Here is a 24,111-nt window from a genome sequence, read left to right as displayed (position 1 = left end):
TCAAAATCAACACCCAAACCTTCTACCTGTTTTTAGAAAACATATTCTTCAAGCAAATGTACAGGAAAAAGTCTGCATCTTTCAAGAAAACCATGATTTTTCTGCAAGACAATGTTCCATTGCATGAGGTAATCTCCACTGCTTGGCTGCCTGTATAAATCTGAGGATACGTGTTACATGTACGCGGTTAAGTTCAGATAGGGGCGGGACAGGTCTCATGATTTCTTTGGAACTCTGGCGGAACTGTTACTCAGGGCGACCATGCACTGCAGCTTCCTCATATGGATCCACTTGCTCACACAGAGACAATTGATAGAGTCCTCATGAATATGAACAGTGTAGTTTAATGTGACAGCACATTCAGTACAATTCAAGTTTCTTAAGCACAGACTTTATAAAGAGTACAGCTGCGTATTAGAGGCACATTGACTAGTGTTGAGCGATACCATCCGATACTTGAAAGTATCGGTATCGGAAAGTATCGGCCGATACCGGCAAAGTATCGGATCTAATCCGATACCGATACCCGATACCAATACAAGTCAATGGGACTCAAGTATCAGACGGTATCCCTGATGGTTCCCAGGGTCTGAAGGAGAGGAAACTCTCCTTCAGGCCCTGGGAACCATATTAATGTGTAAAATAAAGAATTAAAATAAAAAATATTGATATACTCACCTCTCCAACGCAGCCTGGACTTTACCGCCGTAACCGGGAGCCTTCTTTGCTTAAAATGCGCGCGTTTAATGGTTTCCGTGACGTCACGGCTTCTGATTGGTCGCGTGCCGCCCATGTGACCGCGACGCGACCAATCACAACAAGCCATGACGTAATTTTTAGGTCCTGAATGCCTAGAATTAGGCATCAGGACCTGAAAATTACGTCACGGCTTGTTGTGATTGGTCGCGTCGCGGTCACATGGGCGACGCGACCAATCACAAGCCGTGATGTCACGGGAGGCAGTAAACGCGCGCATTTTAAAATTACGTCACGGCTTCTGATTGGTTGCGTGCCGCCCATGTGACCGCGACGCGACCAATCACAAGCCGTGACGTAATTTTCAAATCCTGAATGCCTAGAATTAGGCATCAGTACCTGAAAATTACGTCACGGCTTGTTGTGATTGGTCGCGTCGCGGTCACATGGGCGGCACGCGACCAATCAGAAGCCGTGACATCACGGAAACCATTAAACGCGCGCATTTTAAGCAAAGAAGGCTCCCGGTTACGGCGGTAAAGTCCAGGGGCCTCCGGACAGGTGAGTATATCCCTATTTTTTATTTTAATTCTTTATTTTACACATTTATATGGATCCCAGGGCCTGAAGGAGAGTCTCCTCTCCTTCAGACCCTGGGAACCATACACTGGAAACTTCCGATTCCGATTCCCGATACCACGAAAGTATCGGATCTCGATATCGGAATTCCGATATCGCTAAGTATCGGCCGATACCTGATACTTGCGGTATCGGAATGCTCAACACTAACATTGACTAACAGTCTCTTTTCATAGCACAGATCAAGACTCTTTACAAAAGCACAGCAGTCCACAGCATTACTTCCAGCAAAGTGTAATGGAGGAGGGAGGGGGGTTTGCTGAGGGAGATTATCCCTGTAACACAACTTCTTCCAGTCCTTATCTTCCTGCTCCTGTTAGACTTCCTCAACTAGCAGTACAGGTGGTTAGCCCAACTGCACTCTGTAATGGAATCCTGTGTCCCTATGGTTCACTTGCCTGAACTTTTGTGAGAGTTCTCACACCACTCATTCCTTTGGCTGCTGACCGAACAGTAAACAAGTTTCCCACAATCCCCTGGGGCTTTGCTAACTACTCTGTCTCCTGTGACTGTGTTAACCACTCTAGTTGCTGGGTGTTTTTGAAGCAACAGCACTTAGCAATATTTCTGAATGTCACATACGTGTCACGACTCACGAGGTTACCGCGACAGTGTGGAGCTAGAAGACCGCAGGATCTGATTGCTCCTACTCCGGCACTGAGACGAAGCACTTCTCCTTCATTTTAAATGTGTTTAATTCTACTGGCAGAACAGGGGTTAATCACTTATCCATGTTGGAAATCCCTGTGTTCACAGCTGGGCTTGGTTAGCTACTCCTTTCCCCTTTATAATTTGGGCTCTGTTACAAATCCTTGTCAGAGCAAGCATTTGCTGCATGGCTAATGGTGGGAGAGGAGTACATATAAGAAAGAGAGTTGAAGGAGTTATCTGTGACTGTTGCTTGGTTTGTATGTGTGTTAACTCCCTATCCTTCTCTATTTGGTTTATTCTCCTACCTTCACACCCCGGTACATTCCTGTGTTACATGTGAGTGAATATTTTGTATGACTGGAGTTTTCTGTTAACCCTCACCTGTGTTACCTTGTTTGTCGGGTTGGTGTAATATGGTGCACAGTAGCGCCCCCTCTTCCCTGGGTGGGGGAAGAGAATAGATTGAGAGCTAACTCAGGAGATAAGGCAAGGGTGGAGGCCCTGGCTTCTTCACCATCTGAAGTATCCTGGGGAACATGGAGAGCTAGGGCGCCCCTAGGGTTATGGACAGGGAAGGAGCCCCTGGTCCTGGGTCACCTGACAGCTGTGACTTGACAGTACGTTCCCGCAATCAGGAATTGCATTGGGATTTTTTGCAGCATCAAATCCACAGTGGCCAGATGTTGCAGCAGAGTGGATGGGATTTCTAGAAATCCCGTGTCCACTATGTGTGCATGTGCACCTGCGTATCACCCGCGGACACTGACATACGGCGCAACTTTCAAGACAACAGCATGTCAATTTCTCTTGTGGAGACGCTTGTCTCTGCAACAGAAAATTAATAGAAAATATTGAATGCGGTACATCTGCATGGTTTAGTGAACACATGGGGATTTACCGGGGTGGGGCCTGCATTATACTGTGTTTATGGGGCTGCATTATACTCTGGGGGGGCTGCATTATACTGTGTGTGTGGGGTCCTACATTACACTGTGTGTAAAGGGGGCTGCACTATACTGTGTGTGTTTGTGGGGGTAGGGCTTGCATTATACTGTGTGTGGGGCTGCATTATACTCAGGGGGATGCATTATACTGTGTGTGGTGGTCTGCATTATATTCTGAGGGGGCTGCATTATACTTTGAAGGGGCTGCATTATACTCAGAGGGGGGCTGCAGTATACTATATGAGGGGGGCTGCAGTATACTCTATGAGAGGGGAGTGCATTTTACTATATGTACTATATGGGACCTGAATTATACTGTATCAGGGGCTATCTGTACCAATCATTCTTCCTCAGCCGGAGTAAGGGTAGGTGCACACGGTCAGTAAACAATGCAAGTTGGATGCTGCGTACTTGTGCAGCATCAAGATGTTACAGCATAGTGGATGGGATTTCAAGAAATCCCATGCCCACTATACGTGCACAGACGCCCGTGGATCACCCCCGGAGATGGACATGAGGTGCATCTTTCCAGACCGTAGCATGTCAATTCATCATTATTTGTCTCTGCAAGATAAATTTCACCCGTACAATGTATTGGACACAGTGAATCCGCATAGTTCAATGAACACATGTGGATTCACCTGCGCTCAATAGCCAGCAGTGCTTTGGATGCAGCGTACATGTGATGTGTCCAAAGCGCTGCCAATTATTGAACGTGTGCACATATACTAAGGAGGGCAAGAAACAAGGGTCGAACGACTTCAATATTGCCAATCTCGCTCGTTTAGTGGCCTGAACTCAGCGCTTGTAAATACAACAGAAATGTTTCTGTCTGATGGTGCAATGTGTTAGCATTTGGGACCCCACTTTAAACTTTTGCCCAGGGCCCCACTTTGTCTAAAACCGGCCCTGACTGAGCCTGGGAGGTCAAGCGTCTCAATTTTTTTTTTCTGGCAATATATGGTACAATTACTGGTCTATAATTACCCAGGAAAAACCTGGAGCTCTTTTTGTACATGTAGCAGTCAATAAAGACTTACCTCTTAACTTTGAGTGATAAGAAAAAGTAGCATACACAGATGTGTGCTTAGCATGTTGGTACAATATTTATTTTGCGCTAAGTCAGAATTGCAACCTTGTCCAGTCCTTACTATGTACCCATACAGAAATATTGCTCCTAGCGGAGCCCATTAGTGTTCCCACATAGCAAGTTATGTTTTTCTTGGCCCGCCACAGTGCCAAACGCACACAGCATAATGCACCCACAGTGTCCCTGTTCCCTATACAGTTTGATGCCTCTACTATATATCCTTCACACAGTCTCATTTTTGTCATCTATGCTTACCTATATGAATACTGTCAGGGGTTTACCGTGACAGAGAGGAGCTAGCAGACCACTGCATCTGATTTCACATACTCTTGCACTGACTAGAAACACTTCACCATCATATTAAACAATTCAGGTGTTAATCTGTTCAGTTGAGAGCTCCAGGAGCTTCCCTGCCTTGATTGTCTCAACTGTTTACTTTTGGCCACTCCTCTCTGCTAAATATACTCACCCCTGGAAATCAGGGATTGCCAGTGTTAATTTCATACTGCCTGGTTCTGGAGTTTTTGGGGAGAGACTGTTGCCTTGTGATTTGTCTGTGTGCAGATCCTCATCCTCTCCTATTTGGTCCTTCCTTCCTTTACATCCTGGTGTTCCACTCTGTTGTTCATTACTGCATATTTGTATGATTGGTATTTTCATTTATCCCTGTTTGTCTTCCCTTGTTAGTCTGGTTTATGTATGCTTATACACTAAACTCCTCACTTACCTGGGTGGAGAGAGGACATATAAGGGTTGTTTCAGGAGCTCAGGAAGGAACGTTGCCCTGGTGTCTTCACCATCTTATGTAATCCGGGGAGCAGAGATAGCTAGGGCACCCCTAGCTTTTGCGATAGGGAAGGAGCCCCTAGCCCCAGGATATCCTGCAACAGTGCCCTGACAAATACATTTTACTGTCTGACCAAGATAGACTTAAAGGTCAATCTGTTGGCTCTGGAGGATTTCAACCCTTAATTTTTATTTGCACATGTAGCTCTTTAGAGACAAGTGCAGCAATACTTTTACATGCCCAGTCTGTTCCTACATTAAGGAAATCAGTATTTTTTTATTGATCTGCAAATAAGGCTGAAATACTATATCTGAAGCCTCTGTCACTAAAGCTCTACTCCCCACCCAGTGTCGCCTCCTCCTGCTTGACAGTTCCTTTGCATGAAGACACACAGCATAGAGGCAGTCATGATAAGCAGGAGGCTGTTCTGGGCGGGGAATATAGTTCGAGTGACAGAGGCTTCAGATCTACAGTAGCTCTTCAGTCTCATTTGCCTATTAAATCAAATATTAATTTCTTATTTACCAAAGAACAACTGGCAATGTAAAGTTATGCTAGACTTGTCTTTTAAAGAGCTACATGTATACAGCTCTGGCAAAAATTAAGAGACCACTGCAAAATGTGCAGTTTGCCTGGCGCAAAAGTTTAAGCAGTTCTTTGTTTGATGGCTTGTGACTATCCATCATCCTCTTGATTACATTCCAGAGGTTTTCAATGGGGTTCAGGTCTGGAGTTTGGGCTGCCCATGACATGGATTTGATGGGGTGGTCTCTTAATTTTTGCCAGAGCTGTATATATAAATAGATTTGGAATTAAATCCTGCTGACAGATTCCCATTAAAGTACTCCCATCAACATCATCATCATCATTTGTATTACTATCATTTTCTGAAACTATCTTCTCTTAGTCAATGTCTTGAAGAGTTGAACTGCATTCTTCAGACTAGGAAAATTGTGTTTTTTAAAGTTGTTTTGCCTTCCCCAACTGAGTATGTGTTTGTAAGTAGAGGTGAGTGAATTTGCTCGGGTTCTCTGTTATTCGACAAGCTATAGCACTTGCGGAATAAGCTGTAGAGTGAACCTGGCTTCCTGGATCGCGCCGGCCGATCAGCTGATCGGTACCACAGGTGCATGTGTCGCGGCTGAGTGACAGTCACGACACATGCATGGAGAGCCCAACAAACAGGCTCTCCATGCATGTATCATTACTGTGACACAGCTGCGACGCAGAAAGCCGGGTTCCCTCTGCAGCTTGCCGAATAAGAGGGAACCAGAGCAAATTCGCTCATCTCTATTTGTAAGTAAACTGAAAATATATTGTGGTCATTGGTGGTGTGTTTTGTTTGTCCAACAGCTCCGTCCTCCTGTCACCCAGTAAACCATCAGAATGTTCTCCGGCAAAGAAAAGTTATCTTCTGTTTTAGTCGCTGCTCCTCTCATCCGCTTGTCCTGTTAGGTTCAGTGAACAAAGGAATGCGTGTTCACGATACCTGAAGGATGCTGTTCGCACCTGACATCTGTACGCAGCCCCTCCTAAAATATCACAGCTGCAAAACTTCTATTGGAGCTGATATATTTAAAATCCTGACAGTTCACTAAATAAAGATGACTTTTTTTTGCTAATTCTTTGCTTAATAAAGGTATTTAGTAAATTTTGTATTATTTAAATGTATTTTAATTTCACTAAGAAACCCTTTAAAGGTTCTTGCCTTCAGCTTGCAGCCTAAGGCTGGGGTCACACATGCGTGTTTTACGTACGTAAGAGCGCAAAAACTACGTACGTAAAACTCGCATTACATACGGCACAATGCTTCTCAATGGGGCTGCTCCTATCAGCCGTATATTACGGTTCAGTATTATACGGCTTTCTACGGCCGTACAAAATCGCAGCATGCTGCGTTTGTCAGCGTATTGCGCAAATAATACGCCAATGAAAGTCTATGGGGGCGAGAAAAATACGGATTCCACACGGACCAGCAGTGTGACTTGCGAGAAATACGCAGCGCTGTTAGTGAAAAGTCGGTAATTCAATTGCCGGCTTTTCATTTCTCCTTCACAAACCCGACAGGATATGAGACATGGTTTACATACAGTAAACCATCTCATATCCCCTTTTTTTTTGCATATTCCACACTACTAATGTTAGTAGTGTGTATGTGCAAAATTTCAGCGCTGTAGCTGCTGAAATAAAGGGTTAAATGGCGGAAAAAATTGGCGTGGGCTCCCGCGCAATTTTCTCCGCCAGAGCGGTAAAGCCAGTGACTGACGGCAGATATTAATAGCCAGGAGAGGGTCCACGGTTATTGGCCCCCCCATGGCTACAAACATCTGCCCCCAGCCACCCCAGAAAAGGCACATCTGGAAGATGCGCCTATTCTGGCACTTGGCCAATCTCTTCCCACTCCCTGTAGCGGTGGGATATGGGGTAATGAAGGGTTAATGTCACCTTGCTATTGTAAGGTGACATTTTAAGCCAGATTAATAATGGAGAGGCGTCAATTATGTCACCTATCCATTATTAATCCAATTGTATGAAAGGGTTAAAAAACACACACACATGATTTAAAAGTAGTTTAATGAAATAAACACAGCGGTTGTTGTAATAATTTATTGTTCTCTCAATCCATCAGCAACACCCTCGCTTGGAAAAATAATAAACGCACAAGATACATACCTTCTGGTGAACCGTCTCGTCCCACGAAGTAATCCATCTGAAGGGGTTAACTAATATTACAGGCAGGAGCCCTGCTAAATGCAGCAGTGCTCCGTGCCTGTAATCCCCGGCGAATGAATGAAATGTAGGTCATTGACCTACATTTCCTTCAGTCGCGGTGATGCGCCCCCTGGTGGATGTCCTCATATGACCTGGAGCGTGGGAAAAAGTTCCCAGGCTGCAGTTCATGAGAACATCCACCAGAGGGCGCCTCACCGCGACTCAATGTAAGTACAGATCCTGCTTTCCTTTCAGCACCCGGGGATTACAGGTACGAGCGAATGGTTTATCGCAGCTCTGCCTGTAATATTAGTTAACCCCTTCAGATGGATTACTTCGTGGGACGAGACGGTTCACCAGAAGGTATGTATCTTGTGCGTTTATTATTTTTCCAAGCGAGGGTGTTCCTGATGGATTGCGAGAACAATAAATTATTACAACAACCGCTGTGTTTATTTCATTAAACTACTTTTAAATCATGTGTGTGTGTGTTTTTTAACCCTTTCATACAATTGGATTAATAATGGATAGGTGTCATAATTGACGCCTCTCCATTATTAATCTGGCTTAATGTCACCTTACAATAGCAAGGTGGCATTAACCCTTCATTACCCCATATCCCACCGCTACAGGGAGTGGGAAGAGAGTGGCCAAGTGCCAGAATAGGCGCATCTTCCAGATGTGCCTTTTCTGGGGTGGCTGGGGGCAGATGTTTGTAGCCACGGGGGGGCCAATAACCATGGACCCTCTCCTGGCTATTAATATCTGCCCTCAGTCACTGGCTTTACCGCTCTGGCGGAGAAAATTGCGCGGGAGCCCACGCCAATTTTTTCCGCCATTTAACCCTTTATTTCAGCAGCTACAGCGCTGAAATTTTGCACATACACACTACTAACATTAGTAGTGTGGAATATGCAAAAAAAAAGGGGATATGAGATGGTTTACTGTATGAAAACCATGTCTCATATCCTGTCGGGTTTGTGCAGGAGAAATGAAAAGCCGGCAATTGAATTACCGGCTGTTCACAGATATCGCGCTGAATGAAATCTAAATACAGAATATATATATGTGTCTCAATGACATATATATATATATATATATATATATATATATATATATATATATATATATATATATATATATATACTGTATATATGTTTTCCAGAACATTTGAGCACATAAATCCATTAGATGTCGGTTTTGCAAGCCTGCGCGAAAATCTCGCAGTACGGATGCCATACGGATTACATACGGAGGATGCCATGCGCAAAATACGCTGACACACCCTGACTACGGATCACTATTTTGGGAACATTTCTCCGTATTACGGCCGTAGTACGGACGTATAATACGTTGCGTATTGTCTTACGCCATGTGTGACTCCAGCCTAATTCTTTAACATTATTATTAAGGATCCTCCGCCTATCTCCTATTCTCTAATTTACTCACACATGGACCATGACTGCTGGTTCATCATCACCAGTCCCAGCAGTAGTTTATTAGCCCGTTCCAGAAAATGCCAAATCCTGGCACCGGGATACAGCAAATCATTTGGTTAATCAGTGTTGGCGACAATTTATTCTATTTTCCTTATTATAGAATGCAATATATAAACTGTACCACTGTTTTACCCTACCTACCATACCACCTTTCTGGCTACCAGCTAGGTTATTCTTACAGCTGTTGGTAGAGCCATCTCCACTAGGATGGCCATTTCTGTGACATAGAACCTTGAATCATTGCAAAATTTGTACATTTTGCTTGGAAGTAGAGAAACAGGAGAGTTCTTTCTTTTCTTAGAACCCTTTCCATTGCTAATTATTACATTAACCCAGTTTCATGCTTGTTTTGCCTGATCCATACTGTACATTGAAGGAAACCTTTAATCCTCCTATCCATTATCAAATCCAGCAAAAAACAGTAATGAATAATGAAAAGTAAGGAAAAGTTAATTACTTACAGGTATTGAACTTCTTCTTTCAAATCCTATTTTTTTTACCCACCTCTTTCCTTTTATAGCACCTTAGTTCAGTCACATCAGAAAGCAAAGCAAACCCATTGGGTGGGCAAAGGAGGGACACAGAATTCTATGGAATTAACTGGGTGGATCTATGAAAGACATGCAGGCAATGTGAAATATCAAGTGAATGATAGATACAAAAAACATCACAGGCATGATACAATTCCAGGAACTGTGATGTGTAGAGGCTTTCTGAGGCAGGTGCTACATATGAAACATGAACAGATAGGCATCACTGATGAAGAATCACTGCACGTGAGCTGCTAGTTGCTAGTTGCTAGAACACAATAATGAGCAAAATAAATAATAATAATAATCTTTATTTATATAGCTCCAACATATTCCGCAGTGCTTTACAGCTTAACAGTTTCACACACAACAGTCATAAGTAACAACGATAGCAATACAATAATTAAAGCACAATAAGACGACCCTGCTCGTGAGAGCTTACAATCTACAATAGATTACAATAGAATACAATAAAATACAATAAATCTATACACTAAAGATATGGCACAACACAATCCAAATTCATATTGCTCAACAAATCTTCATAGTATCAAAAAAGGGAAGAAAACAGAAACAATAAAAAAAAACTTAAAAAAGACCTATCAATTGCTCCAAAAAGTAAACTAAATACCTCATAAAATATCCTTCAACTCCCCGTTTTCGCAACTTTTTTTTCTTGCTTTTCCCTGCTATTTCAGAAATATTAACATTTATTGCTTTTGAATCACATTATGTGAATTCTCTGCTTGTAGACCAACTGAGAGTGTTTTCAGAGTCTTTTCTGGGGCAATGCGCTTTCATCCCAGATACTGCCACTCACACCTCAGCAGCTGTCCAAGGAGACTCAGAAGCTCACAAGCTGTATTTGGCTGTATTTTGGAAGAAAGGGTGAAAGAGCCAGACTGTGAAGAAACACTAAATTAGTCTGCATTCATAGATTGCACATACTTTTACCAAAAGCAGCAAATGGAGTGACGCAACACAAAATGGAAAATAGCAGCAGAATCGTGGAAACTTTGTAGTTTTACAAGGTACCGTATATACTCGAGTATAAGCCGACCCGAGTATAAGCCAACCCCCCTAATTTTGCCACAAAAAACTAGGAAAACTTAATGATTCGAGTATAAGCCTAGGGTGGGAAATGCAGCAGCTACCGGTAAATATCAAAAGTAAAATTAGATACCAATAAAATTAAAATTAATTGAGACATCAGTAGGCTAAGTGTTTTTGAATATCCATATTGAATCAGGAGCCCCATATAATGCTCCATAAAGTTTATGATGGCCCCATAAGATGCTCCATATTAAAATATGCCCCATATAATCCTGCATAAAGGTTAATAATGGCCCCATAACACGCTCCATAAACACATTTGCCCAATATAACGCTGCACAAATGTTGATTATGGCTCCATAAGATGCTCCATAAAGATATGTGCCCCATATAATGCGGCACAAACCTTGATTATGGCCCCATAAGATGCTCCATACAGACACTAGCCCCATATAATGCTTCACAAATGTTAATTATGGCCCCATAAGATGCTCCATAAAGATATTTGCCACATATAGTGCTGCACAAACGTTATGGCCCCATAAGATGCTCCATACAGACACTTGCCCCATATAGTGCTGCACAAACGTTGATTATGGCCCCATACAGACACTTGCCCCATATAGTGATGCACAAACGTTATGGCCCCATAAGATGCTCCATAAAGATATTTGCCCCATATACTGTAGTGCTGCACAAACATTATGGCCCCATAAGATACTCCATACAGACATTTGCCCCATATAATGCTGCTCAAACTTTAATTATGGCCCCATAAGATGCTCTATAAAGATATTTGCCCCATATAGTGCTGCACAAACGTTATGGCCCCATAAGATGCTCCATACAGACACTTGCCCCATATAGTGCTGCACAAATGTTGATTATGGCCCCATACAGACACTTGCCCCATATAGTGCTGCACAAACGTTATGGCCCCATAAGATGCTCCATACAGACACTTGCCCCATATAGTGCTGCACAAATGTTGATTATGGCCTCATACAGACACTTGCCCCATATAGTGCTGCACTAACGTTATGGCCCCATAAGATGCTCCATGCAGACACTTGCCCCATTTGCTGTTGCTGCGATAAAAAAAAAATCACATACTCACCTCTCCATCGCTCAGGCCCCCGGCACTTTCAATATTCACCTGACTTCATTCCAGCGCCGCTCCATCTTCAGCGTCTTCTGCACTGACGTACAGGCAGAGCGCGCACTAACCAAGTCACCGCACCCTCTGACCTGAGCATCACTGCAGAAGACGCTGAAGATGGAGTGGTGACGGAACGAGGAGCAGGTGAATATCGCGCAGCGCTGCGCTACCCCTCTCCACTATACTCACTTGCTCCTGGCGCTGTGCAGTCTCTGCTTCCCCGGCGCCGGCAGCTTCCTCTTGTAGTGAGTGGTCACCGTTACCGCTCATTACAGTAATGAATATGTGGCTCCACCCCTATGGGAGGTGGAGCAGCATATTAATTACTGTAATGAGCGGTACCATGCGACCGCTCAGTACAGGATGAAGCTGCCGGCGCCGGGAAGCCAGGGACCTGCAGAGACCGTGCCAGGAGCAGTTGAGTATAATTAGACAGCCCCCGCTCCCCCTCCCCTGCCGACCCCTGGGTATGACTCGAGTATAAGCCGAGAGGGGGACTTTTGGCCCAAATAAATGGGCTGAAAATCTCGGCTTATACTCGAGTATATATGGTATTTAACTCCTGTTTCTGAGTGACAGCTCTTCTTTAACCCCTTACTGACATCGGACGGGATAGTACGTCCGATGTCAGCTCCCCTGCTTTGATGCAGGGCTCCGAGGTGAGCCCGCATCAAAGCTGGGACATGTCAACTGTTTTGAACAGCTGACATGTGCCCGCAATAGCGGCGGGTGAAATGGCGATTCACCCGCCGCTATTAACTAGTTAAATGCCGCTGTCAAACGCAGACAGCGGCATTTAACTACCGCATCCGGCCGGGCGGTCGGATATGAGCGCATCGCCGACCCCCGTCACATGATCGGAGGTCAGTGATGCTTCTCTATTGTAACCATAGAGGTCCTTGAGACCTCTATGGTTACTGATCGGCGGTAGCTGTGAGCGCCACCCTGTGGTCGGCGCTCACAGCACACCTGATTTTCTACTACATAGCAGCGAACAGCAGATCGCTGCTATGTAGCAGAGGCGATCGTGCTGTGCCTGCTTCTAGCCTCCCATGGAGGCTATTGAAGCATGGCAAAAGTTTAAAAAAAAGTTTAAAAGAATGTGAAAAAAAAAATATATAAAAGTTTAAATCACCCCCCTTTCGCCCCAATCAAAATAAATCAATAAAAAAAAATCAAATCTACACATATTTGGTATTGCCACGTTCAGAATCGCCTGATCTATCAATAAAAAAAAGCATTAACCTGATCCCTAAATGGCGTAACGAGAAAAAAAATCGAAACGCCAGAATTACGGTTTTTTTGTCGCTGCGACATTGCATTAAAATGCAATACCGGGCGATCAAAAGAACGTATCTGCACCGAATTGGAATAATTAAAAACGCCAGCTCGGCACGCAAAAAATAAGCCCTCAACCGACCCCAGATCATGAAAAATGGAGACGCTACAAGTATCGGAAAATGGCACAATTTTTTTATTTATTTTTTTTTTTTTAGCAAAGTTTGGAATTTTTTTTCACCACTTAGGTAAAAAATAACCTAGTCATGTTAGGTGTCTATGAACTCATAATGACCTGGAGAATCATAATGGCAGGTCAGTTTTAGCATTTAGTGAACCTAGCAAAAAAGCCAAGGAAAAAACAAGTGTGGGATTGCACTTTTTTTGCAATTTCACCTCACTTGGAATTTTTTTCCTGTTTTCTAGTACACGACATGGTAAAACCAATGATGTTGTTCAAAAGTACAACTCGTCCCGCAAAAAATAAGCCCTCACATGGCCAAATTGACCAAAAAATAAAAAAGTTATGGCTCTGGGAAGGAGGGGAGTAAAAAACGAACACGGAAAAACGAAAAATCCCACGGTCATGAAGGGGTTAAAAATAGAAATAACCGAGGACAACAACAAAACACCTGCTAAAGAATGCTCTGACCCCTCATGTATATAAGGATCATTCAAGACTGAAAATGAAGAAATAAACACAAGTCCTGACACCACCAACAGAGATTCCAGGCACTATTGAGGCCCCTCTACTAACAGCAAGTGTATCATCACCCGCTCCAGAGTTGACCAAAGAACAAGCAGATTTTGCTCCAGAGGATCCTTTAGCCACACGTTATCACTGCTAGTATTTCTAATTTAAACCTTTTTAAAGTATTTAAATCTAACACCTTAATCCTCTGATGACACATCCTTGGCACGCCTCACTGGTTCCTAGGTCTTATCCACCACAAAATCATGATCACCTGGATTTGGATGATAGCTTCCTCTGTAAGTTGTGTCCCTGTAGCATTATGGAGTGGCCATCCAGAGATGAGCTATCAATGTGTTGACAGACAGCTCAGTCATCCAATCAGAGACTGGGATGTGCTGGGCTTCTTACAGGTTCTCCCTGTTTCTTATCAACACCGTGCTACTTAGCTGAGTTCTTACGCATAGATCCCTGCCAATTGTAGCATTTGGTCAGTGGTTCTGTTTGCTTGTTTTTCTGTGCTCTGTTCATTGATCTATTGCTGCTTGATTTTGCACTTTATTCTGACTAGAGATGAGTGAACCTTTTAAGGTTCCGCTCGGTTTGGAAAATTTCACGATGTTAGCCAAACAGTTTGCTGAACAGTTCTCTGAACTTATTCGAGCCCCCTTGAATTCAACGGGAGGCCAAACCAAAAGCATAGACAACAACTTCAGGGGAGCAATCAGCGATCAGGTTTATCCAAGCTTGGATAAAGACTGCTTGGCAGTAGAAACGCGTCGCTCTCCCTCACGGGGTTATGGTGGGTCCAAGGAGCATGTATCGTCATTTTAACCGTTTGGATTAAAGATTTACATTTTATCAAGAGCAAGCTGGAAATTTCGTTTTTCTTCCTATACACTCACGTCTCATCAGGACTGCTTCCGTGCTTCTCTTCATGGTCGGTGAGCTGGCTTCTGCTTTCTTTTTTTCTTTCAATATAATAATTCCCCAAGAGTTTCAACTTAACAATTAGCAATGCCCCAAGTGTCCCTACCATTTCTACAAAGTAATAATGGCCCCTCAATTTCCCCTCCCCAGGTTGTATAACCCTCTTAACTTCCACGTTTATACTAGTACTGTCCCATCGGCGCGCTTATGACCTGATCACAGGGAGCCGACATGTTGTCATGACAGTCAAGAGTCTGCTGATGACCTGTCATTATGATTTTTCTGTGAAAGTTGGCTCGTGGCATATCTGAAGCACTGCTATGTATAGCACAAGCAATAAGTTGATCGCAGCTTCAAGTCCCCTTTTAAAAATATGAAAAAAAAACACAACTTCAAATCACTCCCATTTTGCCCTATTGAAAATAAAATGATGGAAAAAAACCACATATTTGGTATCGTTGAATCATGAAGTCCACTATCCCGAAAAATGAAAACGCTACAAGTTTGGGAAAATGGCTACAAAAGCACAAAAGCAAAAAAAAAATTCATACAAATTTCTTAATTTTTTTCACCATGTAAATAAAAAAAAATGGATAAATGATTGGTATAGGTATACTCTTACTGACCTGTAGAATAATACTACCAGGTCAGTTTTACCATACAGTGAACATGGTAAATTAAAAACCAAAAAAACAATTGGGGAATTGCAATTTTTTGCAATTTCACAGTTTCTTTTCCCATATTTTCTAGTTCACTATATAGTAAAATGAGTGGTTCAATCAAAGTACAACTCGTTTTGAGAAAAATAAGCCCTCATATGGCTATATTCACGGAAAAATGAAAAAGTTATGGCTCTTGGAAGAAGGGGAGAAAAAAATGATAAAACAGAAAGTGGCCCTGGGGTGAAGGGATTAAAGATATCTTAGTATAAGGACAATGATTATATCAATTACCGTAATCTTTTTTACATAACAAAACCTATAAAAAGAAGCTTCTCATTTATGCCCTGTGGCCCAAAGATGTAGAATAAATTCTTTTAAACTCTTCTTGAGTTCCTTGGAAGAAGTCTGATAACATAGAAATTAGTGTCTTCCCTTGTCATGCATGCTTGTCTGTCTAGAGAATGATGGATGCATGCTTTGAATGTGCTTTCTGAAGTTCTTAGAAATTGTCTCCCACATAGCAGTAGGATGATTTAGAGTTTTAAAGGCAGGAGCAGCATCGGGTATGTAAGTCCCAAACCCCACTTACTTGTTTTTATCTAGACACATCGGTCTTGACAAGAGGCCGTGGAAAGCAAGTTGCTCAAAAAGAAAGGAAAAGATGAAAGGGGAGAAAAGGTGGTAAAATGACTGCTTATGAGGAAACAACAAAAAATAATGTATTTCAAAATTATGTATGTTAAGGAGAAGAATAAAAAAAAACAAAGCATTTAAAAAAAAATTCTGGGTGAATATAAGAACAAATAATGTATCAATGAAATATGTTTATATAAGAAACCTGAAAAAATAAGCTCCTCATTTATATATATATATATATATATATATATATATATATATATATATATATATATATATATATATATATATATATATATCTACTATATAATTGTCTTAGGGTCACTTCCGTCTTTCTGTCTGTCCTTCTGTCTGTCTGTCTTTCTTTCTGTCACGGATGTTCATTGGTCGCGGCCTCTGTCTGTCATGGAATCCAAGTCGCTGATTGGTCGTGGCAAAACGCCCACGACTAGGGTTGAGCGAAACGGATCGGACAATTTAAAAAATCGCCGACTTTCGGCAAAGTCGGGTTTCGTGAAACCCGACCCGATCCCAGTGTGGGATCAGCCATGCTGTCGGCAATCTTTTGTATGACGCTTTCAGCGCCATTTCTCAGCCAATGAAGGTGGATGCAGAGTGTGGGCAGCGTGATGACATAGATCTCGGTCCCCACCATCTTAGAGAAGGGCATGACAGTGATTGGCTTGCTTTCTGCGGCGTCACAGGGGCTATAAAGGGGCGTGCACGCCGACCGCCATCTTACTTCTGCCGATCTGAGCATAGGGAGAGGTTGCTGCCGCTTCGTCAGAAACAGGGATTTTGTTAGGGAGGAAAGATTAACCCCCAAACCGCTTGTGCTGTAGCGATTTCCACTGTCCAACACCACCTTTTCTTTGCAGGGACAGTGGAGGATAGATTTCTGTGCATCAGCTCTGTAGCTTATAAGGCTCCCTGATAGCTGCATTGCTGTTTGTACGCCGTTGTGCAAACCAACTGCTTTTTTAAAAGCAAAAGTCCTGTTGCTCCTTTCTGCACAGTTCTATTGTTTATTTGTCCCCACTTTTGTGTGAAGCAGTCCTTTTTATTGCTGGCTGCCATACTTGTCCTGAGATCATTCTAGGGAGATTGTTATTGTAGTACAGTCCCATTTTTTTTTATATGTCTTCCAGCCACTTTCTGCCACTTATACTGTGTAGTGTAATACAGTGGGCCTTATTTTTGCCTCAGTTTCCCACACAAAAAGGGAGATTTATATTGCCACTAAGTGCATCTGCGTCAGTCCTGTTTGGCATATATCTGCCAACCACTTTCTGCCACTTTTACCGTGTAGTGTAATACAGTGGGCCTTATTTTTGCCGCAGTTTCCCACACATAAAAAGGAGATTTATATTGCCAGTAAGTGCATCTGGGTCAGTTCTGTTTGGCGTATATCTGCCAGCCACTTTCTGCCACTTAAACCATGTAGTGTAATACAGTGGGCCTTATTTTTGCCGCAGTTTCCCACACATAAAAAGGGAGATTTATATTGCCAGTAAGTGCATCTGGGTCAGTTCTGTTTGGCGTATATCTGCCAGCCACTTTCTGCCACTTAAACCGTGTAGTGTAATACAGTGGGCCTTATTTTTGCCGCAGTTTCCCACACATAAAAAGGGAGATTTATATTGCCACTAAGTGCATCTGAGTCAGTTCTGTTTGGCGTATATCTGCCAGTCACTTTCTGCCACTTATACCGTGTAGTGTAATACAGTGGGCCTTATTTTTGCCGCAGTTTCCCACACATAAAAAGGGAGATTTATATTGCCACTAAGTGCATCTGGGTCAGTTCTGTTTGGCGTATATCTGCCAGCCACTTTCTGCCACTTAAACCGTGTAGTGTAATACAGTGGGCCTTATTTTTGCCGCAGTTTCCCACACATAAAAAGGGAGATTTATATTGCCACTAAGTGCATCTGGATCAGTTCTGTTTGGCGTATATCTGCCAGCCACTTTCTGCCACTTAAACCGTGTAGTGTAATACAGTGGGCCTTATTTTTGCCGCAGTTTCCCACACATAAAAAGGGAGATTTATATTGCCAGTAAGTGCATCTGGGTCAGTTCTGTTTGGCGTATATCTGCCAGCCACTTTCTGCCACTTAAACCGTGTAGTGTAATACAGTGGGCCTTATTTTTGCCGCAGTTTCCCACACATAAAAAGGGAGATTTATATTGCCACTAAGTGCATCTGAGTCAGTTCTGTTTGGCGTATATCTGCCAGTCACTTTCTGCCACTTATACCGTGTAGTGTAATACAGTGGGCCTTATTTTTGCCGCAGTTTCCCACACATAAAAAGGGAGATTTATATTGCCACTAAGTGCATCTGGGTCAGTTCTGTTTGGCGTATATCTGCCAGCCACTTTCTGCCACTTAAACCGTGTAGTGTAATACAGTGGGCCTTATTTTTGCCGCAGTTTCCCACACATAAAAAGGGAGATTTATATTGCCACTAAGTGCATCTGGATCAGTTCTGTTTGACGTATATCTGCCAGCCACTTTCTGCCACTTATACCGTGTAGTGTAATACAGTGGGCCTTAATTTTGCTGTAGTTTCCCACACAAAAAAGGGAGATTTATATTGCCATTAAGTGCATCTGGGTTAGTTCTGTTTGGCGTATATGTGCCAGTCACTTTCTGCCACTTATACTGTGTAGTGTAATACAGTGGGCCTTACTTTTGCCGCAGTTTCCCACACATAAAAAGGGAGATTTATATTGCCACTAAGTGCATCTGGGTCAGTTCTGTTTGGCGTATATCTGCCAGCCACTTTCTGCCACTTATACCATGTAGTGTAATACAGTGGGCCTTATTTTTGCCGCAGTTTCCCACACATAAAAAGGGAGATTTATATTGCCACTAAGTGCATCTGGGTCAGTTCTGTTAGGCGTATATCTGCCAGTCACTTTCTGCCACTTATACCCTGTAGTGTAATACAGTGGGCCTTATTTTTGCCGCAGTTTCCCACACATAAAAAGGGAGATTTATATTGCCACTAAGTGCATCTGGGTCAGTTCCGTTTGGCATATGTCTGCCAGCCACTTTCTGCCACTTATACTATGTAGTGTAATGCAGTGGGCCTTATTTTTTATGCAGTTTCCCCACACATACAAAGAAGATTTATATTGCCACTAAGTGCACCTGGGTCAGTTCTGTTTGGAGTATATCTGCCAGTCACTTTCTGCTATTTGTGCCGTGCAGTGTAATACAGTGGGCCTTATTTTTGCCGCAGTTTCCCATGCAAAAAAGGGAGATTTATATTGCCACTAAGTGCATATGGGTCAGTTCTGTTTGGCGTATATCTGCCAGCCACTTTCTGCCACTTATACTGTGTAGTGTAATACAGTGGGCCTTGTTTTTGCTGCAGTTTCCCACACATAAAAAGGGAGATTTATATTGCCACTAAGTGCATCTGGGTCAGTTCTGTTTGGCGTATATCTGCCAGTCACTTTCTGCCACTTATACTGTGTAGTGTGATACAGTGGGCCTTATTTTTGCCGCCGTCTCCCACACATAAAAAGGGAGAGTTAAATTCTCAACAAGTTTACATACACCTTCTACCTTGCTTTACAGTACCATATAATGGTTGATAGTTTGTTTACACTTTCCCAAAAATGAGCAAGTCTGGTGGAAGGGGCCGTGGGTGGTCATTGCCAGCTGGTAATGATGGTGGTGGAAAAGCATCTGGTGGTAGTGGGAAAAGCAAAATAGCACCTAAGGCTCGAGTTTTTGAGCCAGCGTCAACGTCTGGCTACACAAGGCCTCGAAGGCTCCCTTTTCTGGGAGTAGGAAAACCGCTTTTAAAGCCGGAGCAGCAGGAAAAAGTTTTGGCTTTCCTTGCTGACTCAGCCTCTAGCTCTTTCGCCTCCTCTTCCGAAAGTTCCAAATTTAAAAGCAGAGAGTCATCAGTGGATGCTCACGGTCAGGAACAAGTCGCTTCCTTGTGTCCTTCACCCAAAGCAAAAGTGAAGGATGCGGTAGGTGACACTACAGTTTACTCCATGGAGCTCTTTACACATACCGTGCCAGGGTTAGAAAGGGAAATAATTCACAGTCCATTACAAGATGAGTTGGACATGGAGTGCACAGATGCACAGCCACAGCTAGATTTTTATGCTGTTCCATTGACTCAGATCACAACATTGCCCTCGCAGTGTACTCGGCCATAATCTGACCCTGATGAGACTATGGTGCCCCGTCCCGAACGCTATAGCACCTCAGGACATTGAAGAGGAGGTGATAGATGACCCAGTTGTAGACCCAGATTGGCAGCCATTGGGGGAACAGGGTGCCACTGGCAGTAGCTCTGAAGAGGAGGAGGATGAGCTGCAGCAGGCATCAACATCGCAACAGCTTTCATCTGGCAGGCCTGTATCTGGCCAAAAACGTGTGTCAAAAACAAAACCAGTTTTAGGACAGCGTGGCCATCCGGTGAAAGCAGCACAGCGCGCAATGCCTGAAAAGGTATTTGATAGTAGGAAGAGTGCAGTGTGGCAATTTTTTAACCAAGGTCCGAATGATCAGTGCAAAGTTATCTGTAAGAAATGCTCAAAGACCTTTAGCAGAGGGCAGAATGTCAAAAATTTAAATACAACGTGCATGTGTAGACATTTAACCAGTATGCACTTGCAAGACTGGACTATCTACCAAACGTCCCGTACCGTTGGTGCACCTGCTCAGAATGAAGGTAGTCAGCAACGCTACATTGCTTCCCTCACTGTAAGCCCACCAGTTAGGACACCACCAGCAGCAAATGTGGAGGTATCGTCGCAAGGCCAAAGCAGTCAGGGAATCACAAGGTTTTTGGTAGGTCAACATCGAGAATACCATCACCAACCCTCTCTCAATCCGCCATGTCCACCACCACCACCACCGCTTGTTCCACCATATGCATCTCTCCAGTCCACCTCACCCTACAAGAGACTCTTGTTAGTGCACCGCCCCCACTGCCGCAGGGCCGAGGGGTACCCGGTACCGGGCCTCTGAGTCTCTGCTCTGGGGTTGTCACGGTGGCTAGACCCGGTCCGTGACCCTGCTGAGGGCCGCACAATAAAAGGTGGTGGTATGGTGCTTGAAGCGCCCCCACTGCCGCAGGGCCGAGGGGTACCCGGTACCGGGCCTCTGAGTCTCTGCTCTGGGGTTGTCACGGTGGCTAGGCCCGGTCCGTGACCCTGCTGAGGGGCGTACAGTGAATGATAGTTGCCGATGGTGGTGGTGGTGCGGTGCAGTAAATAATGAGGACACCAGGTTGCAGTCTCTTTACCTCTTTACTGAAGGTCTCTGGGTCCTCAGTCCAGAATACGAATCACCAGGCTGCGCAAGTCCGGCCGGTCCAATGGCACCTCCAGAGTTCTCTTCACAGGTGGAAATCTGTGCCTTCCTACTAGCGCTATGTGTTGTGGTCCTTCCCTGCTGTGCTTACGGAAAGTCCCCACAACTGTTGTGTCTGTTTCTTAAGTTCCCTCACAACTCGATTAGATGATGTCCTGCTAATCCTCCGTCCCTCCCTGATGTTACGGTTAGGACGGCACCCGTATGACGGGTAGGCTCGGAGCTCTTCCGGGACCCTAGAGTCGCCCCTCTCCACAAGTTGCCCCCCAAGACTGCATAGGTGATTTAGGTGAGACAGCCCGCCTTTGACTGACTGTCCTGCCGTTGGTTTGAAGTATTGCCTGAAGCTGAATATAGTAATACTTCCTCGGCGTTCCGGCCGCCGGTTGTGCGCCTCAGTAGGATGTTGCCTCGGTCTTACAGCACGACTCCTACTGGTATTCTCCTTCTTGCTTTGATCTCTTTTCTCACTCAGCACAATATATCTCGCTTCTGTTCCTTTCTTAGGGCACCGCCGCTATGCTGAGCAGGCACGGTCCCGTGACGTTCCTTCTTGTAGCCAGGCCTCTGTCAGGGTCCCAAACCTGACAGAGACCCTACCGAATCTTTCCCCACAACACCCTCTGCCACCAGGTGTTGTCTGGTCCAACCCAGTCAGCTTTCTCCCTAACTTCCTGCCTGACCCCCAGTTTTACCCACAGTGGTGAGGAGTGGCCTAATAAATAGCACCCTTAGCTCCCCCTGGAGGCCCGACTGTGAAATGTATTGGTGTATGTGATACCTGATCAGATGAACTCCTTCAGTGCCATCAGACGTACCATAGCCCCCCTTAGCGGCGGAGCCACAGTACTGCAACGACCAGGACTCTGGGGCGCTGCACTCCCCCCCCCCGGTTAAATCCAGTACTCCGGGACTGGGAAGAAAACAACAATACATGTCAGCAAAAAGACATACAATTTTTGTGAGTGCAATAACGATAAGCATACTTGAACAGAGCTTCCCTTTATGGGAGGTGAGGACACTTGAACGTTACAAACATGGTTAAATACTTTTAAATAACTTTGCTATAAATAACTCTTCTTACCCAACCGGGTATTCTACTAAGTGCAAAAATTTTTAACATTAATTCAACATTGCCTTTAAGGATGTACACTCTAAATCCCAGTAGGGATCACCTTTAAGAAGGTGCAAACTATTTACAAGCAGTTTGTATCATGCACTGTTCATGATTGCGGCTGTTCTTGGTAACAGAACAAAAGGTAGGAAAAACAAACCAAACAGCAGAAACAATAGGGATCCCGGGTCAACAAAGGGATCCCTTTAAGAGTTAACCCTGGACGGGTTTAGCAGCAAAACAGTAGAACAGTAACTATTTACAATCATTAAAGCATTCTTGCTTACTCAGTCTTGTAGTGTAGTGGGTGGTCTTTGATCCCCGGCCGATGCAGCACCTGCGCTGGTAGTTGGTCTCTCAGATGCCATCAGATCAGCCGGTGTCTGGATTTGAAGGCTAATCCTGCTTGCAAGTTCAGCAGCCGCTACAAGGCGTACGGTGGTGACAGTAACAAGATCTGGCAAATCTGGATCAGTCATGATCGGGGCAACAGGTGACGCTCCCTCAGGCTCACACCGGTGGACGTTCCGAGCGCACCATCCTTGTGCGTTCCGGTGGCGAGTGTAGGTCACCTGATCCCCCCTTTGCAATGGGTCACCATCTCGACTGCAGCAGGGAGTTTTTATGTTGTAACTAGTAACAAAGACATCAGTTGGTAGCCCCGGTTCCTGTATGGAGCCCCATCCCCTCTTCGGGTGGTAGGCCAGCACAGTTCCCCGCTTTACCACGTCTTTCCTGCCGTGCGCAGACTTCCTACGTTGTGTATCATGTTGTTCAGTCTCGTCTCGATCTTTCCAGTGTTGGATTAAACATTGCTTATACTGTTCCCAGGTAAGTACCGCAAGGGTGAGGCTCTCCCCCGGAGCTCCATACGGCTCGTTCCAGGGCGTGTCCCACCGGAGGATCACCCCGTCCGGGCCCACATCTATGGGTTCCCCCATCTTGGTCGGTAGTGGAGGTAACAGCTTCCCCATCGCGTCGGGGGTGAGGACTACCCGCTCCACTGAGAAGAAGCGGTTATTGTTGCTGGGGTGAGGAGCGGTCACAGGAGCGGGGTCGGTCAGGGGAGCCGGATCGGTCGGGAGAGCAGAATCGGCCGGGGGAGTAGGGGTGCCGTCCATACCTGCGCCTGATGTGATTCCACCGATGTCGCTCCGGTCTGTTGACGAGGACGCTGGAATCGGCTGCAACCCGGACCGCGGCCCTTCCGGAGTCACCTCTTGATGCGGCTCCGCCCTCCCTGGGATGCTGCAATGGCGGCGACTTTTGGCGGGAACTTTTGGCGGTAAATGGCAACACACAGTCTTTGCAATAAAGCACAGTCCAAGCATGATAAATCACAGTTCCAAGGCACACTTGACCTGATTCTTCAGGCTTAAGTAGATCCTGTTCGTGACGCCAAGTTGAAGCGCCCCCACTGCCGCAGGGCCGAGGGGTACCCGGTACCGGGCCTCTGAGTCTCTGCTCTGGGGTTGTCACGGTGGCTAGGCCCGGTCCGTGACCCTGCTGAGGGGCGTACAGTGAATGATAGTTGCCGATGGTGGTGGTGGTGCAGTGCAGTAAATAACGAGGACACCAGGTTGCAGTCTCTTTACCTCTTTACTGAAGGTCTCTGGGTCCTCAGTCCGGAATACGAATCACCAGGCTGCGCAAGTCCGGCCGGTCCAATGGCACCTCCAGAGTTCTCTTCACAGGTGGA

General features: G+C 44.7%; 2 protein-coding genes across 3 annotated transcripts in view; one reads left to right on the top strand and one right to left on the bottom strand.

Moving 5' to 3' along the window:
• LOC143784252 (putative methyltransferase DDB_G0268948) overlaps nt 1-9,608 on the bottom strand; it is a 78,517-nt gene extending 68,909 nt beyond the window's left edge. The window contains exon 1 of the mRNA XM_077272274.1: nt 9,480-9,608. The gene's annotated coding sequence lies outside the window, so the exon portion shown is untranslated. The remainder of the gene's footprint in view (nt 1-9,479) is intronic.
• MREG (melanoregulin) overlaps nt 1-24,111 on the top strand; it is a 196,189-nt gene that overhangs the window by 8,878 nt on the left and 163,200 nt on the right. The gene's annotated exons all lie outside the window — the stretch shown is intronic.

The sequence above is a fragment of the Ranitomeya variabilis genome, chromosome 7 (assembly GCF_051348905.1).
Source record: "Ranitomeya variabilis isolate aRanVar5 chromosome 7, aRanVar5.hap1, whole genome shotgun sequence".
Lineage (NCBI taxonomy): Eukaryota > Metazoa > Chordata > Amphibia > Anura > Dendrobatidae > Ranitomeya > Ranitomeya variabilis.
This window is presented reverse-complemented; position numbering and strand designations above follow the sequence as displayed.